General features: G+C 43.4%; 1 protein-coding gene across 4 annotated transcripts in view; it reads right to left on the bottom strand.

Moving 5' to 3' along the window:
- CHCHD6 (coiled-coil-helix-coiled-coil-helix domain containing 6) overlaps positions 1–17,678 on the bottom strand; it is a 110,248-nt gene that overhangs the window by 16,736 nt on the left and 75,834 nt on the right. For 3 of the 4 annotated variants that reach the window (XR_011154879.1, XR_011154881.1, XR_011154880.1), the window contains one exon: positions 7,221–7,349. The exons of the other annotated variant lie outside the window; for it this stretch is intronic. The gene's annotated coding sequence lies outside the window, so the exon portion shown is untranslated. The remainder of the gene's footprint in view (positions 1–7,220; positions 7,350–17,678) is intronic. 4 annotated transcript variants of the gene reach the window in all.

The raw sequence follows: 17,678 nt of genomic DNA, 5'->3' as shown, positions 1-17,678 counted from the left end.
TTTGTTAGTGTGTTAATAAGCAGTTTGGTTTCTTTTTCCCACTTTCACTTCTTGTGACCCACTTGTCTCACCGACGGAGGAAAAAGGGAGGCCCTTTTCCCTTCGGAGGAGATACTCACTCCGGAGTGTTTCCTCCTGAAGCTTTGTCTCAAAAACTGAGACAGCTTCAGTCTTCCTCTTGCTGCAAAGAACAGTGACAACATACTTGACGAGTTGGGCTTGTAAATAGGCAGATTGAATTAGAGGAACAGAATAGACTTTGTTATCCCTTCCTCCCACTTGCTTCTGATTTCTAAAGAAACCTTCCAAACACAAGAAGTTGCTGTGTCTCTCACAGCCATATGATAAGCAGAAATAAAAAATTAAAAAACACACAATCCACACTTATTTTTCCATAAGGTCTATCATATTCTTACAGCTTGTACAGGGCAGGCTCCAGAGTTTATCCTGACAGGGAACCTACTGTGCCGGGCCCTGCACCAACCCCGACACGGGCAGAAGCTGCTCGTGACTGGGAGGCCCACGCTGCAGCTGGAGTGTGCACGGAGGCGTGCTGGAGCAAAGAGCCCCGGCACATTCCCTGCCCTGCTGCTGCACCCTCACTTCTCACTGCTGCCCACTCAATGAGGTGACAAGAGTTTCCAGAACACCGATTTGCTCTGCCACAGCTCAGCAGATCCGTTCCAAACGATCACAGCTCACAGTGGTCTGTGCCAAAGGCAGTACGGTTCCCTACAGAGCAGGCTGTGGACAAAGGACTGCTCCTTCATTTGTCCTAACAACACACATTTACAATTTGTTTTTTTTAAAAGTTTTAAACACAAGGGTTAAACTGGTATTTATATGATCGCAAACCTGTGATGGTCTTACAGGCTGTTTTTAAGACCACCAGGGACTGTGAAAAATAAACTTTTCTAATGAAGTTCACTTACTAAATTGCCTATTGTGAGTGAGCATACTTCTGTTTTCCAGTATTTATAGAAATAAGATAGAGAAGCTTGACTTAGCAGAATAGAAACTTAAAATAAAGCTGCTCTCAGAAAACCTGTGGAATTCAGCAAATCACAAATAAAGGAATCAGTAGTTCTCATTAATCAATTAGGAAAAAAACCCAGTATACTAGATTTGCAATGGTCTTGACTATTTAATACATCTGTCATAAATCTAACGGCAACAGACACAAGCACCAAGGAAGAACTGAAACATTTTACATAGTTCAGTAAATGCAAGATGCTGCAACAAGGTGTCAAAACAGCCTTCCCAGGAGAAATCCACACAGTTGCTGTTTTCTTTGCCTTTGATGTAAAGCTACATGTAAACCTGCAGTGCCAAACAACTCAAAAGAAGCTTGTTCTGTCCCCCAAATCTCTGCATTTCCTGTAGCTCTGGCAAAGTTCCCGCTTCCTTTGGCTGTTGTTTCCTTTCCTGATCAGCATATCCATTGCCCAGATCCTTGATTTCACAGCCCAGCCAGTTGTATTCCAGGAGCAGTTACCAGCCAGCACCCAAAGAAAAGTTTAACTAAGTTTGGCTCTGTCTGAAGTAAATTTTGAGCAACTAGAGCACAGATGAAATCCAACTTATCCAGAGTAATTCATTCTTCACAGTTGTTTAAGCATGGTCACTCACCGAGGACAGACTGGCAGCCTTCTCCGTGGGCTGTGGATTCCACTGCACTGCCAGGAGCTGCGCTGAGACAAGTGCACATCACACGTCAGTGAAGATGGACTGCACCCTTCAGCTCTGGGATGGAAAAATCAAACTGCTAGATAGGCTCTCTTCCTTGCCGGATACACTGATTTTTATCAACGGGAAAAGCCAATTAAAGTTGATAAAGACACATTCTCTGCTGATTTTTCCTTACTGCCCACTGCTCAGTGCTAGTATAATGGATAATGTTCTGCCTGTGGGTGTATTTTCTAAGATCTGTCAGTTCTGACAGCATTTTGGCACCTGGATAACTCAAGATCTATACTGAGGGTCCAGGAATGCACCATTTCTCAGTAGCTGATGGGTACATTTTTCAGCAAGGCTTTCCTAATTAAAGGGCTGGAAAGAGATGGGATCAGATTGATAGGCTTTGCAGTCAGATGTTTTATGCTTAGTTTGATGAATTATAAATCACCTTTTGCAACTTTCAGAACACGTGAGAAGAACATGCAAGAGAAACTACAGCAATATGTCCAGAATATCACAATGTAATTACTTATTTTCAAATTTCACCTCTGTCCCTATTAAAGACCGTTAAAGACATACTCAAAGAAAAGCAATGCTCATTGAAAATAAAAATAAATATATATACCAAAAAGAAAAGTGAAGCTATGAAATGAGACACTGCTGCTCTGGAGGTACTCCCACATGGAAGTGTTTTGCCCCAGGTGGGACAGAACATGCATCACTCCTCCTTCAAGCATCACCCTGGGCTGGGAACACCGCCCTGGAACTGAGTGCTCAGCTCAGTCAGCCACCTCCTCTGCCACACCAGTGGGAAGCTATGCCTTGTCCTCGGCTGTTACAGCCTTGTGTCAGGGCTAGAGAAACCACTGTCATATTAAATGCTTTGACTTTACTACCTGTAAAACTGCATGAAGACAATGTATTCTGTGCTGGCTTCGTTGTCTCTGTCAAAGCCCCTTCCCTCTATACAGTGAAATGCAGCTCCGGAGAGGCCACTGCCAAGACCTTTCAGAGTAACCAGTTTGCTCTGGTTTTAATGGGATCTTTAAGTACTGAAGTTCTTTTTTTGGTGGGCAAGGGGAGTGAGGGGAGAGCAACAACAAAAAAGCCCAAACCCCAAAACAGGTGTGAGAGCCCAGTATCCCAGAGTGAAAGTTCACAAGTGCCTTGCAGTCAGTGGTGTTCAGAACAGTGCAGACTCCAAAGCTATAGAGAAGAAAGTCACAGAGTAACCATGTGGAATAGGGAGGAAACTGTTGGTAATTTAAACCATGAAGCCAAAGAAATACAATGCAAAACCATCAGGATGTGAAAAGCACTTCCAGGCACTGAGAGGTTAAAACAATTATTTGAACAGCTGGGAAAATTAAAATGGTAAAATAATAGCTACCCTTCAAAATTCTACAGATGCAAAGAGACTCTTCAATGAATAACTGATAAAGGGGAAAACACATTTTAAAAGAGAAACTGTTTCACGCATGAAGGTCATACAAGTAACAGCTCCTCTTAAGAACCCGGATTTCCAGACTTGGCAAGAGATGAAGAGCTGGGGTTAACACAGCAGCCTTTTACCTTGAGGGACCTAGGGTAAAATCCTGAATACTTTAAGTTACACATGAAAGTGACTTTGGGCAGATTCTTTCTATGTCTTTCTACAGTACGAAACTGTTCCCCACCGTAGCAAAAGCAAGGTCACACAGGAGCATGCCAGAATTGTTGTAGCAGTTTGTTTGCTTTCCCAAGGAATCCTCCCAGCCCCAATGATTCCAGCAAATGCTGCAATCAGAGCAGCCAGTTCAGGTAGTTTTATTGCTGTTATCCAGGGCTCTCCCATACACATAACCTTGCTCTGGTAAGAATGTGGTGATATGTGATTTTTCAGGAAAAAAAGACAGTCTGTGATGAGTAGCTTTACTATGCAAGAAAGGTCTAACTGGAAGAATAATGCCAGTCAGGATTGCAGCGTGTAAGCCATGGTGCACACAATGCTGCTCATCAGGTATGGGTACACAGAGAGACATATCCAGGGGACCCACAACTCCAGCAGAGCCATCTCCAGGGCAGGGAGGAGCTGAAAGAACACAGCCAGGGAAGATTTATCTGCCACTTGGCTCCAGCCATCCTTGTAGGCAATGGATTCCCTCTCTCTCCTAGCTATTTAAAACAAGAAACCAAAAATTTTCAGCAAGTAGAGAAAAATTGACAACTGAATATGCAGCACTGTAGAGAAGAAATCAGCTGTACAGTGCCAGTGCTCTTGTTTCCATTCCTCACCCACTTCAAATGCACAACCTCTTCCCCATAAACACTGTGCAAACAGTTAAAAGGACGGCAACTGAACACAGATCATCAGAGTCCAAAAACATGGATCTTTTGGCAAAAAAAGGCAGAATCAGAACAGAAGGCCAAATCCATCCACCCCAGCAGTCAACTCTTCTATCATTCACACATATAATTTCACCAGTCTGCATCTGGAAAGTCTTAACTCTTAGTTTTTTTTCTTTCTGAAGAAAGAAATTAGACAGTATAAACACTGAGAACCTCCTGCAAGAAGACTTTTCCTCCAATCAAAAGCATTTGTTTTTCCAGGACGATTAGAGCACTTCTGAAGGACTAAGATATAGCCTCCTCAGCCTTCTCTCAGAGTAGAGCCTACTTCACTCTACTCTGAACACGGTCAACACACTTCAGTTGACAATCATCTGGTATTGAGTCCTGATGCTTTCAGGTATCTCCTCTGATGGGTTAGGCTGCTCACTAGGCAAGGATACTAAAAGAAAATATGAAGATGAGCCTGCAGCCTCCCCCATACAACTTGCTGCAATCACCTTGAACCTTTAGCTACTCAGACCAGGTTTGACCACTTTAAGGATCAGAAGTGTCCAACATGTTGCAGAAAGGAGTGGTTGTGTCTATGTCAAACCGAAGTAGCCTGTGCCACGGAAAGTAACACGGCTGACAGAAGGTTTTCAATAAAGGTCTTGGTCTTCCTAAGGTCCTGAAGGACCCTGTGACACATTTTTACAAGAGTCAGTGCCCTGGTACTCTGCCAAGCTGCATACATTTTGTCTTAACTGAAATTATGATTCCAGCTTAAATTCAATATGCTCTCCTTCACTTCTGATCCTAATCTGCTGGCAGGAGCTGCTGGACCAGTAAGCACCTGCCTTTTTTTGCCCTTTAGGTGACTACATCACTGTGCTGCCTGAACAGATGCCAGCAGCTAGAGCTGCACAGCAAAACCACTTAGGAAATTCACCAGCTGGGTACAAAACCTGCCTTAGCAGAGCTCCTACTGGGAAACCTGCAGATCCATCTCTGGTACCTTGTCATGGCACTGGTTGTGGTAAGAACATAGATTTGGAATCTCTCAGCTTGTCCCCTCACTGTACCAGCATGATGACCAGCCATCAGCCTTTTAGTTGCCCAAGGTAAACAGCATCCTGCAAAGCTGGTGTATAGCTGGGTAATGTACTCTGGGATCCTTCAGGGTTAAAAAGAGGGCATAAACCTGACTGAATGAAAAAACACTTGAAGCAGAAAATGAAGGTGCGAGGCTTGCAAAGCACCCACACCTTTCTATCCTTCTTCCATGGGGTCTCTGATTCTTACCCATCCTTCCTGCAGTCAAACTCCCCTGTGCCAAGCAGCTTTCATGTTCAGTGAGGAGTGCAGGGGGAGCAGGGTGATGCAGAGGATTGCACTACATCCTTATGAGCTTCCAGCACTCAGAACCCAAAGATTTCTTTTGCTCCTCTGATCAGCCATGTTCAGATGCATATTTAAAAATAAGACAGACACTGAACTGTCTTGCCCCCTGAGGGAATTGCAGCCTCCTCTTTCCAAACCGCCAGTTCAGTGCTGCAGGGAATAGGCAGCCTGGTGTCAGCTCCGATATAGGTTTTGAAATGAAAGGAATGCAAACCAAGGGGACACAAGAGAGGAGAGGAGGGAGGGAGAAGGTGCAGAGACACTGGAAGGAAGCAGGTGAAAAAATGAAGACAGAGGGGAAAGGAAAAATCTGACAACAGACTAGAAAGAGCTGAGTAAAGAGATGGAAGGAGGAGGAGGAAGAGGAGGTAGCAAACCCAGGCAATAGCATATCTCTAACTCACTCATTCAGACTACAAAAAAAATCCTACACATGGCCAGAACTGCTTGTGCTAAGTGGTCAGGAGATCAGTGAGCCACACATAAAATATATGTAAAATACCCACAGTCTGAGTTTTAATTACAGAACACCACAGAAATGTTCTAGAACAATTTACCTTTGCTCCTAGCTTGAACATTTACTATGCACTTTCCTGACCTCATGGGGACCAACCCCAGTGCTAACCTGGCACTGCAACAATCTGGAACTCAGCACACCACAAAAAAATTCAACCAAACCAAAAATACAATGGAGAAAATAACTTGGCAGTGCTCTACAGCACTTGATTCTGGTGCCAGTGAGACAAAACAGGGATTCCTCAACCTTCATGTTTCCACATCCTGCCCAAGAGGATTGGCAATTGCTAAGTGTTTTTAAGCTTAGGAGAAGGATTCCAGGCAATAACCTCAGGGAAACAGGTTTAAAAACCATAAAAAGATACTGTTGCTCTATTGAAAAAAAACCCAAACACATAATCAAGTGCATACCTACATGTAAACTTGCAAGCAAGAAATGCCAAGTCGGGAATCAGGAGGGCAAGTTCTTACAGCCCTACAACATGCACTTCCAGAAGCTCATCAGAACTTCAGTCATACTCGAGAAATTTGTGCCAAGATCAAGAAACGCTTCCAACTGTTGACACTGAAGCAATTATCTGGAAGAACACAAGCTTGCCTGAGGTGAAACACAGTACGGTGTGAACTTACCATCCTGCTGTCAGGACAGACCAAGTACCATGGTAAGCACAAATCAAAATAGATGAGGAAAGCACCAACAGAGAGAGCAAAGCAAGAACCAAGGACCACAAGGAAGAGCAGGCAGGACTCAGATGAACAATTGCATCCCTAGAGGCTTGTGGAGCAGTTCAGAGCCACTGAAGAAATTCTCTTGCATACCTGGCTGGTGGGTCCAAACATCAGTTGGATCCAAGCCTGCTGGGAAGATTAACAGCTACAGATTAACACATAATCCTTATAACCTTTTATCCACATGACAGTGCACCAGACGTCTGTGCTTTAGAAGACTCTTCTCAAGGGAAGATGCCTACTTCAGCCTTCAAGCATCACAACATTCCTGCTTTATGTTGTCCCTTAAGGAAAGCTTTTCATAGCAGCAATGAAAGCTCTTTGCACCGAACAGCTGGAACCAAAGTCAAAGCACAACCTGGCAGTTTTCTTGGCTGAGCAGGGATGCCATTGAAGCTGAGCTTCACAGGAAAAAAGTCTGTACTGACAAAGGTCTGAGACAGTGGTTCAAGAGTTGAAGGGAGTCAGAATTGCAATTTGCAGGATTTTCAAGAATATTTTGAACCTTATCCTTCTGCTACAGCTGGCATCCAGAAATTATCTCCCTTATTTCTCTCCTTTAAATATTTTTTTCCCATAACACTTACCAAAGCCACCACCTTCTCAGCAGGAATAGTCAGGACTTGTCAGGTCTCCCCAGATGCTCAGATTAGCTGGCTCTCTTCTCCGTGTGGGAACTCTCAGATCCCACAGCTTAGTGAGGTAAGGATTTGGACCTAGGATTCAAGTTTTCATGAGGAAATTTCTGTTATTATAGCAGACCTAGTTCCAAACACAGCCACTGTGAACCATGTGACAGGATATGAATCCTGTTCTGTATATTCCTTCTGTGTGATCTCCCTCTTTGTTTCTTCACACCCCCCCTTTTCTCTACAGTATTGCAGCACTTCATTGATTCAACACAATCAACAAGAGAGCATGAAGGCAGAGGCAGCTCTCAGATTGGAACAGCTGGTTTTCTTGATGGCATCATGTCCCAAAGAGAGGTAAGGAATCACAAGAAAAGAGACTGCTTATTCTCAACTGCAAACAACTCCAGACTGGAGAAGAAAGCACAGCCCTGCTGACTGAGAAAAAGGCAGCAGTGGGATTTTGAATATATTTCACACTCCTTGATGGATCGTGCCTGAAGATTTTGTGGGGAAGCAGAGCTCAGAGGAAACCATGCTTCAAAGCCTATCACTGTACTCAAGGGGCCTATGAAAACTTTATAAATACGAACCCCTGCTATCTTGTCCAAAGGCCATCTGCAGACCTGCTGACACAACCAGCTCCTCAACGGCCACATTCCATAACTACACCTTGCTTCCATCAGGCTTTGGAATAAGCTCCTGCCAGCCGTGCCAAAGTGGGCTTAATAGTAGATGGACAAGCATGACCAGTGGGGACTGAAAAAAAAACAGTCAAAAGTCATTGACCCTGTGACCAACCTCAGAACAAGCCGTGACAGCACAGCCACATCACAGCCAACAACCACACTGAGCACCCAGCTGTGAGCTGGCAGACCTTAGGCTGTTTCATTCACACAGTCAGCTGTCACACGAGTCCTTGGATGTAGGACCACAACACTGCAAAGTTTCCTCTTCCCTCATCTCAGTTGCTCTCCTGCCTCAACACACAGCAGCAAAAAAAAACTACTGAGGAGCTGACAACTGCCTGCTCATCAGCATCAGAAGGTGCTGAGGCCAGCAAGGATCTGCAATTGCTCTGATCCCCAGAGCTCAAATTTTCCAAGCATGAAACATTTGCCTGAACAACACAAAAAGAGGTGCAGGAAGCAAGACCACAGGCTGCCTTAAATCCACAAGCCCTTTTCTTTTTCCAGGCTGCTCATACCCAATACTCTACCTTTTATCTCATCCTAAAATAAGAGAACAGGCCTTAGAGGATCAAGCTATAAACTTCTGAAAGCTTTCTTGCAACAAGGGGTTTGTTTCCATTTCTCAAAAGCAAAGAAGGAAATCAATACTTGGACAGAGAAGGCATATTCCAAGGACAATCTTCTTAGTTGCTGCAGTGTCACCCTTGTTGAGTCTCTCCAGTGAAGGTGATCACAGTGGTAGGCAGAAGCCCCTCAAACATTCAAGCCAGAGTCTTCAAGTGGAAATAGGTTGTTCATGAGCAGCAGAAATGAAGTCATTTGGATTCCTCCAGATTCATGTCTCAAAGTTATGTTTCTCTGTGACCAAACTCACGTCTAATAAAGACTGAGTCAATATCCTTCCCCCTTGCACAAGCACCACTGGGGTCCCTTCCCTCCACCTAATTGCCTGTTTTCACAAGGTATACAGGAACTTATTACTTCAGAGCCTTTGTGCCTTCTGAGGAACACCACTGCAACTCACCAGCATGTTTAGAGTAAGCAGAGAGTGGGACATAAACCAGGCTCACGGATGCACAACCTGCTTACCTGAGTCCCAATTCCTTAACCAGGGTAAAGCCCCAGACATGGCTCGGGGGGAGCCCCACATTCAGGGGGAGTGCTGGCACACTGAACCCAGGACAGTGTCACTCGTGTCACCTGCACAGGCTGTACCCTGCTCTCCAGGGTCTGCTCTGTATATGGCAAAGCTCCTGACCTACCAACATCTGTTCAGTTTTTCTACAAAGCAAGCCAGGGCTCTGCAAGGCAGTACAACATCTTTGTTGACATTTCAGACCCTCAGAGAGAAGCTCTCCTTTGGCTTCATGTCAGCCACCTTTGGCTGTGTCAGAAAATAGTGCACAGCCTGTTCTCTCAAGCAAAGCCGACTGCCTGTGCAAAGGCTCCCAGCAAACAGACAGGAGGCGGCAGCTGGAGAAAGGAGACCAGGGATCACTGCACACAATCTCACCTTTTATTATCTAGCCACATTTACTGAACACAGCCTGGCTCTAATCCATCAGTGCAAGAAACCTGCTAATACACCCACCTGATTGGGGAGTTTTTCCTGAGTTTTATGGGGTTCTATTGTAGCAAATATCAAGGCTCAGCAAAACAAGAAGGCACTAAGAAGTGTCTCACACAGCCCAGGCTCTTTCCTAACCAGCACTCATTTGATACTGGATTAAACAAGGAACTTGAGAGTAATTCAGTTGTCTCAAGCTCACAACATAGCTTTGTGTCCACAAAAGCCACCCATCAGCAGCTGCAAGAACAAAGTATGAATTTCACATTTAATGGCTTCCAAAATGCTTGTTGTTTTTGAACCAAATAGCAGTCCATGAGCCTCAAGATATTTGCTGAAGACTGGAAAGAGGGGAATGCATTAAAACATTATACCCAGTCTACCTTCAGCAATGAATCTGCTTCAGCTCCAGAGGTCAATCTGGAGTCTATAGAAGCTTTAGAGCTTTAAGGCTGGCTTTTGCAGAACAATACAGTGATCACTGGTGCCATACAAGCTCTCCACAAAAATTTCTCTAGTGCACTCCAACTCTATCACAGTGCCTTCATCAGGTCAGCTCAAGGTACACACAGCAAGGAACACTCCTACCTGGATCACAGCATCCAATACATTTTTCAGTGGCTGTCTACTTTTACAAGATTTGAGAAGATTTCCTGGGCCTCAGAATACTCCTGAATGCACTTAGGCTTGGTACAAAAAGATTAAATACAACCTTGATGTGCCACAGGAAGTTGAACAGTACTGACAATATCCTAGGGCCCAGAAATACTACAGAGCTTGTTAAATGATGGTAATCCTAAATAGGCCACATTTAGCACTACTGAAGACAAAAGTTTTCAATGGTTCCTGCTGATATGGCCTGAGGGGAACTCTTCTGTTCAAAGTTACCAACTGGTGTACACCTGAATCCATGAAGAGACAGTGTCAGAGAGCCCAGAGGACCATTAGAAGTATCCATATAACTTCCCATACACTATGTTTAGCTGCAGGCAGTGCTTCAAAATAAAGATATGTTTCCTCCCTTCTTCCACCCATGAAAAGGAATCAGCAGAAGTTCTCAGACATGTAATTAAGATGGTACTGAGATGCGACAAACAAACAGTAATTCAGTCTCCTTTTCAAATCTTTTGGAGAGATCAACAAGTCTCCGTATCGTATCTATAACCAGAAACTCTCCTACTCTCCAAAGAACTTATTTCATAAAGCTATCAAGTAGATAACTGAAACACAGTGTACTACTTGCCCTACTGCCTCAAATGGAAGATAAAACCTCAATTCTTTGATATTTAGAAACTTCGGGATTTTAAAAAAAATCTTATGCCAATATACTACTCTAAATTGCAAGGTTTACAGTCCTATCAGTAAAACGACTCTCATGTAAGAGTATTTTCTAAACAGCAGCTGAGCAGGGACCCATCACATACCTGGGCACTGCTTGTCTGAGCCTTACAGATAGCCAGAGAGAACCCACAAATCAGTTCAGTCCTGTATCACTCTCCTATTTCCACAATAGTCAGGAGAGTGCTACAGAGAAAAAAAACTTCAAGAACAGAAAGGAGGTGCTGTTAATATAACATCTAAAGAAGAAAGATGTGCCCTAGACAAAAACTGAACTGCTTATGTAGCTGTGTCAGGGCACTGCATGGTACTAAAAAGAGAATAAACTCAGAACAACCGCAAGTCATAAGTAGGAAACATCCTTCAGAAAATAAGATAAATGTAAAAGTTTCACAGCAGTTTGGTCTGAATGCAAGAAGAAAAAATGTTGCAGTTGCTATCATCTCCCTAAATTTTAAGCTTGCTTTTTGTCCAATTATCTGACTTCCTGAGGATATCTACTGTGAACAAAACTTCAAACGGGGAGAAAGAACATTTGAGGATCCAGGAGTCTGTACATGTACAAGTAACTGTAATGGGAAGGTACCATCTCACACCTGGCAGAACGACACTGCCACCTGCCAAAGGCTTGCATGACCTGGATATGTGGGTGCTCCCTTCAGTTTTTAAGACAGTGTCCACACTTTATAAGTCATTAGACATTTCAAATCACCCTCATCAGCAAAGAGGAATCCAGGGAACAAGCAAATTAATAAAAACATCCCCCATTTTCATATGAAACACTTGGATTAGGTCAGGATTGAAGTACACAGTCCACAGAGAGGAAACTGGAATAATCACTGTGCATGGTTCAACCAGCTCCTAAGTTTAAAAAAAAAAATTAAAATTGTAATCTTCTTTCACCAATGTTAAATTCATCCTGAGAAGGGAACTAGGTACCTGCTGGGACACAAAAAAGCTGCCAATGTAGTGGTGACTGTTGAGAGGTCCCAGTCCCCCAATAAAAGAACAGTGTAATGGTGCTTTATTAACAGTCCAAACCAAGGAATCCTGAGCTTTCTGTTCCACAGCTCAGAGAAACAACCCAACAGACGAGCTCCTCAGAAATATAAGCCAAGTCCTTGTGGGCAGCAAACATGGACTGATAAACCTAAGGGGAGAGAATGCAGAGGCAGATGGGCAGAGGTAATCAGAAATGACAGAAAGATGAGCAGGCAGAGGGCAAGCAGAGTGCTTGAAGGACAGAGGCAGAAGAGCTGAAATTCTATAGCATACAGGTATTTTAAAAATTAAATCAACAGCTTTCCAATACTGTTATTTTAAAAAATCATTCCCTCTAATATATGCAGGAAGCCAGCTGCTTGCAAAATGACCTTTAAACCCCACCTACCATGCCTTATTAGACTAATTCAGAGCTGGAGGTTGGCTGATCCTGAAATCCATTTATACAGGACAAACAGGCATTCAGCAGGGACAAAGAGCAAACACATTGTCAAAATAATTTTGTCTGCATTTCTGCATGCACACTCAGGCTCAACAGCACTTCTCCAGCTTCAGAAACAAGGTACACCAGACACTGCAGCACCATCCTAACTCAAGGCTTCTCTTCCTGCTCCCCTCGCATTACAAAGGTAACAAACTTTAATTATAACAAGTGTTGTCTTTCTGGACAGGTTCTGTGACTGCAGAGGTCTTTAAGAGCCTTTCACCAGCTCTTAAAGGCTCCCAATAGAGGCCTTTAACCAAAACAAACATTATAACCAAAAGAATGTTTCTTGCCAGATGGAAGTAGCAGCAGCAGAGCTAACTGTAACGTTGTATTCAGATCACTGTAACACACTGTCTTCAACATGTCTTGTTCCTGTATTTGAAGCACTGGTGTCCAGAAAGGTTTTTTCAATTGTCTTGCAAAGGTCCAGCTAGGACTGAAAGCTTTAAATTGTTTTGGAAGCATCACAAGTATGTCAGGAAATTTCTCCAGACAAGGAGGCCTGTTGGGCAGACAGACAGTGTCACAGAGGGGTGAAAACCACAAACAATTACTGCAGGCATGATGCAGAAAGAAACCTTCCCTTGAAGCTTGGATTTGGATGAATGCTCCACAGCCTTGGACAAGGAGGCTCTGTGGAGAGAACAAGCACTAGCAAGCAGCATCAGGGCAACTCCCGCAAACTTTCTCCTCCAGCACACCACAGTTCTGATGAGAAAAGGATTGGCTTCCCACTAATAGGAGGCCTCATCTGTCATTCACTAACTTCCAAAGGGCTAGTTAGAGCAGTCTTGCTTGCTTGGGAGCAACTCTTCCACTAGACTGGGACCACTGCTACAATAACCCCTGCACATGTTGCCTACACAGACACATTCAGCTGAGTGGTGAAGGCTTTAAATCCCACTAGTCCTCAAGGTATTCAGCCCTAAAACCTGCGACAAAAATACCTGATGGATGGTGTGTGGAGACTGCAAACTGCACACAGCAGGAAACCATCCTGTGCAGACTATGACCAACAAAGAGCATAACAAATCTTTGGTTTCCCCATTTTGTCATGAAGGCTTTGGCGTCACTGATAAAGTTTCCCAAGTTATAGCCAAGTTGTCAGAGAATGGATCTAACATTAGAACGGAAGTTATGGAAGTCAGGGCTACTTTGGAACTTCCTGGGAGTCTGAAAGCACTTGACCACTGACCTTGTGCTTCTAACCAGCAGTTGCTATCAACAGCAATTTTTGTGGATCTGTTTCAATCTAACTTCAGCAGCAAAACACATAGTTTAAAAATTGGAAATAAACTTCCTTCTGTCCAAGACTGCTTGGTCATCAGCCTCCTGGAATTAATCTGAGTAAGAATTTCCACTTCCCACTTGCCAACAGTGCTACAAATCTTTTGTGAAAGTATCTGGCATTAAAACAGCCAGATGTATCACAACACTCTCTCACCCCCAAGCAACTGTTTTCCATACCAGATAAGCCTGACTGAATACAGGCTACAGTACCCAGGAAAATGTTGCCTAACACACCATACAGAGAGCACAGAACTAAAGAAACCTTTGATCTGTGTAGTCCCACTAATTTAAGCCTAAAGAGAAATAATTTTTGAAAAGAAAGAGAGAGAATACAAAGAGTGAAATTTTGATACCAAAGTCTAATGAGGCTTTTCAGATACATCCATTCAAAGACCACATTAGAGCATCAGGTCAGCTAAGATGACTCATTCCTGACCCAGCTAACTCTTATAGCATTCTACTGTAAACAATTTTTAGACTGTTTTTAAACACTTTCAGGCAAACTAGGTTTTAAAACAAGAACTGTAGAAAGACCACATTTTAGAAGTAACAAAATGCCAAATAATTCAACTTCAGAAATTGTAATGGCATACTGACTTCTTTCCCTCTTTTACAGAAGTTGCTTTCAAAATCATCTGTAAAACATACATATTTAGATTAACTTTACCTGTAAGTGTGTCTGAAATCAGAACCATCAAGCGAGAAATTAAACTCAAAAGCAATTATGCCTCACTGTAACGATGTCAAACCCCCCAAACAAACAAAAACCAGGAAACAAAAAATAAATGCACAGAGCCTGGGCATTGAACTGTTAGACAACAGACTGTTTATGAGAAGAGAAATGTAGTCAGAAGCCCTCCTTCCAGACCAGGCAATGGATACAAGAACTCGAGAGGTAAAGGCAATGCAGAATAGGGACTAAATACCACTGAAAGAGGAGCCCTGAAGCCCAGCCATGCAAGTTTTGAGCTAATTTCTGCTCATTTTCTTCAAAAATTATAAATTTCAGGAGGTTTGTGCTTTACAGAGACTACAAAGAGCAGGCAGAGAGAGGAATTTGTTCATGTGGATTAATAAATGCTCACAACACACCAGGCTGTGGAGAACATCAGAGCTTCATGAAGTGCTGAGACACAGAGTAAATAAAGAACTTATGCCCCCAGTTTCATAAACACCAGGTACAGGCAGCAGACATTTCCATTTCAAGTAGGCCAGCATTTACTCTGGAACATGCCTCATATATTAAGATGAAGGTTTATGTCCTTTCAGGCAGCTCTATATTTTTAGTTTATCCACCAGTGAACTCTTGAGGATATGAAGAGTTATGTATAGACCCAAGATGTGCCAGAACCTACAACTGCTGCCTTGAAAATCAAAATAATAACTGTTTCCATCCTTCATAATTAGAAGCAAAATATGGATCCTCTTCACCTTTGCAAATACCAGGTCAGGGTATGCCTGGGTACAGTTAATCCGCTGCTCCTCTGTGTGTACGACTAAACAAACAGCAGCAGCCTGCAGCTTGCAACTCTCCCCTGACTCCCTTGTGGGGGCCATTTATTGAGTCATAAACTCCTCTGATAGTGTTATCACAGCATTTGCACAAATAAAGGTTGAAAGAGAGAAATATTAAAAAAAAAAAAAGAGAGAGAATTTCCTTTACAGAGAAGGCAAGACAAACCCTTTACAGACATGCTTGCTCTGAGTGAGGACAGACTGACAAAAGGTAGGCAGGACTGGCACATACCTGGCTGAGGATGGCTGGGCATAGCATCCTCCAAAAAGGAAACACACAGATTTATCTGAAACTACAAACCTGAATTCCAGAAAGCTCAAACAACCCTAAAACCTTCCAAGTTAGATATATTGTATTTCAATTAGCACACCATGTGATAGACCTCCTCAATGAGGCTTCAACAGCTAAGATCTACCTCTGCAGAATCCCAGGGGGAGGAGAAATCCTGGCACTTCTCAAGTACAGATACAGACCTCGCTGTACCTGGTCCAAACTTTCTTTCTCCAGCCACACACACTGACTGCTCCTCTCTAGCCCGATAAGTACACAACCTATCTATAAAGTACTCTGCAATCCCTTAGAATGGAAACAACACTTTAGCAAGAGTCTGCTGATCCAGAATGATCCAGTGCAGCCCATGGCATCCCAGTCATCCCAAAGCTGTTTCTCTTAAGCAGAGAGAGATCCAGGTTGCAGAAATGAAAGCTCCCAGCAGGCCACACTTCAGGAGAATCCAGAGTGCTCGAGCAAAACTGCTCCATCAGAATGGGACACTGCAGAAATACCTGCAGCATCCTTTCAGCAATCCAAGTTCCTGTCCACAGATTAGAGACAAACTTCCAGCAGAGTTGTAAATGCTTTCCTTTGCAAGCCAGAAGGGTACTGGGCTTTCACAGAGATCACTTGGAAATGTAAACGCAATAAATTGACCACATTCCTTTTTATTATAGTCAAGGGCAAAGCAGAAAACAGACTACTCAAGGTTATGTTAAAAGTCTTCCTTCACTGGAATTCAGTCAATCAGTATTTAGCAAGGGCTTGTTTGCACACAGCAGAGTGACTCACAGCAAATGTGTGTGAATTTTCCCTGCACTTTCATTACAAACCCTGAGCGTTCATATACAGAGAAACTCACTCGCCAGTTTATTGCGTTGTAATTTCCTCACGTAGACAAGCCCTAAAGCCTTGACAGAAGTAGGTTTACCTTTGTCTGTTATGAATAGCAGATTTGTGAGAAGAGGGACACAGAATAGGGAGAAAGAGTGCAGATTATGAATGGCTCCTAGCTCAATGTATACAGCTCCTATTGACAAGGGAATACACATGTCTGAGTACATAGCTCCTGATAGCTTGGTTTGGCCAGGAGCTAGAGCACAAAAATTTCACCTTGGTCCTTCTGTGAAAGACAGGCACCTAGAGACAGTAAGGAAAGCCCTGAAAAGAAGGGATACATGCTCTTCACTAACAGACATTTTTCTGCACACAGTTGCAGGAAGCAGGTTCTGTTTGAAATCTCAAATCACATTAATGTACGGTCACCGGAGGCTTCATTTTCCAAGTGGCAGCTGGTTGGAGATTCCCTGGTATAACCACCAATTACGTAACAAAGTAACCAACTAAAACTCGCCGTCAGCTCAGATTTGCCTATTGGTGTGAACAGAACGCAAGGGCAGCAGAATGGGTCACAAACACTCTGAAAAAGCTTGCATGTGAGTGCATATTTGCATGGAGGAGGGAAGCAATTCACTAATAGGACTCAGCCTTTTAAAACAAAATCATTTGTTTTCCCCTTCCATCTGGACCCAAACTAAGAAATTATGCAGATTTGCACTGCCCACTCTGCTTTTCCTTCCACACCCGCTTCTCACTGGCACAAGATAAAACCTTGGGGAAACAGCAGCAGCAATTTTCAATTCTCATTATCTAACGGCAGCAGTAGTTCTTGGGGAAACTTGTGGTCAATAAACTACAAGCAATTTTGAAAGACACAATGGGAACTGCCCCTCCTACAGCTGTCCCATTATCCCAGCTTTTATTAGATTTAAAGCCAGCGATTTTTATGCTGTAGCTCAAGTTCTGCAGAGCCATGGAAACAGACCACCAGAAAAGATAAAACAGTCCTAAATTGAACAGGAGCTATCGCAGTGACACCCTCTAAAGTCAGAGAACTTCCACATAAGCAAAGCATGGGATGCAGCAAGGAACCCAGCGCCTAAAGGGGCTGACACTGCTACAGTGAGTCAACAGTGACACGACCAAAACTCAACATTCAGGATTATATAAAGAGAAAAGCTCTTGAGCAGGTTAGGCAGGGCAAGTTGAAAGCATAGTGGCTACAAAGGCAGACAACCAGAGCAGGATCCTGCTCCCATAACCATGAGCCAGAACAGGCAGCAACTTTGTAGTCTATGCTCTGGACGTGCCTCCCAAGAGGCAGAGGGAAATACTTATCTCTGGTGGGTAATTCAGCTGGCCTGTTTCAGATGACTTTTTAGAATGAAATGCATCAGGCTCTACATGTGCC

Source organism: Aphelocoma coerulescens, chromosome 12 (genome assembly GCF_041296385.1).
Source record: "Aphelocoma coerulescens isolate FSJ_1873_10779 chromosome 12, UR_Acoe_1.0, whole genome shotgun sequence".
Taxonomy (NCBI): domain Eukaryota; kingdom Metazoa; phylum Chordata; class Aves; order Passeriformes; family Corvidae; genus Aphelocoma; species Aphelocoma coerulescens.
Note: the sequence above shows the minus strand (reverse complement) of the source record. Positions and strands in the feature narration are given on the sequence as shown.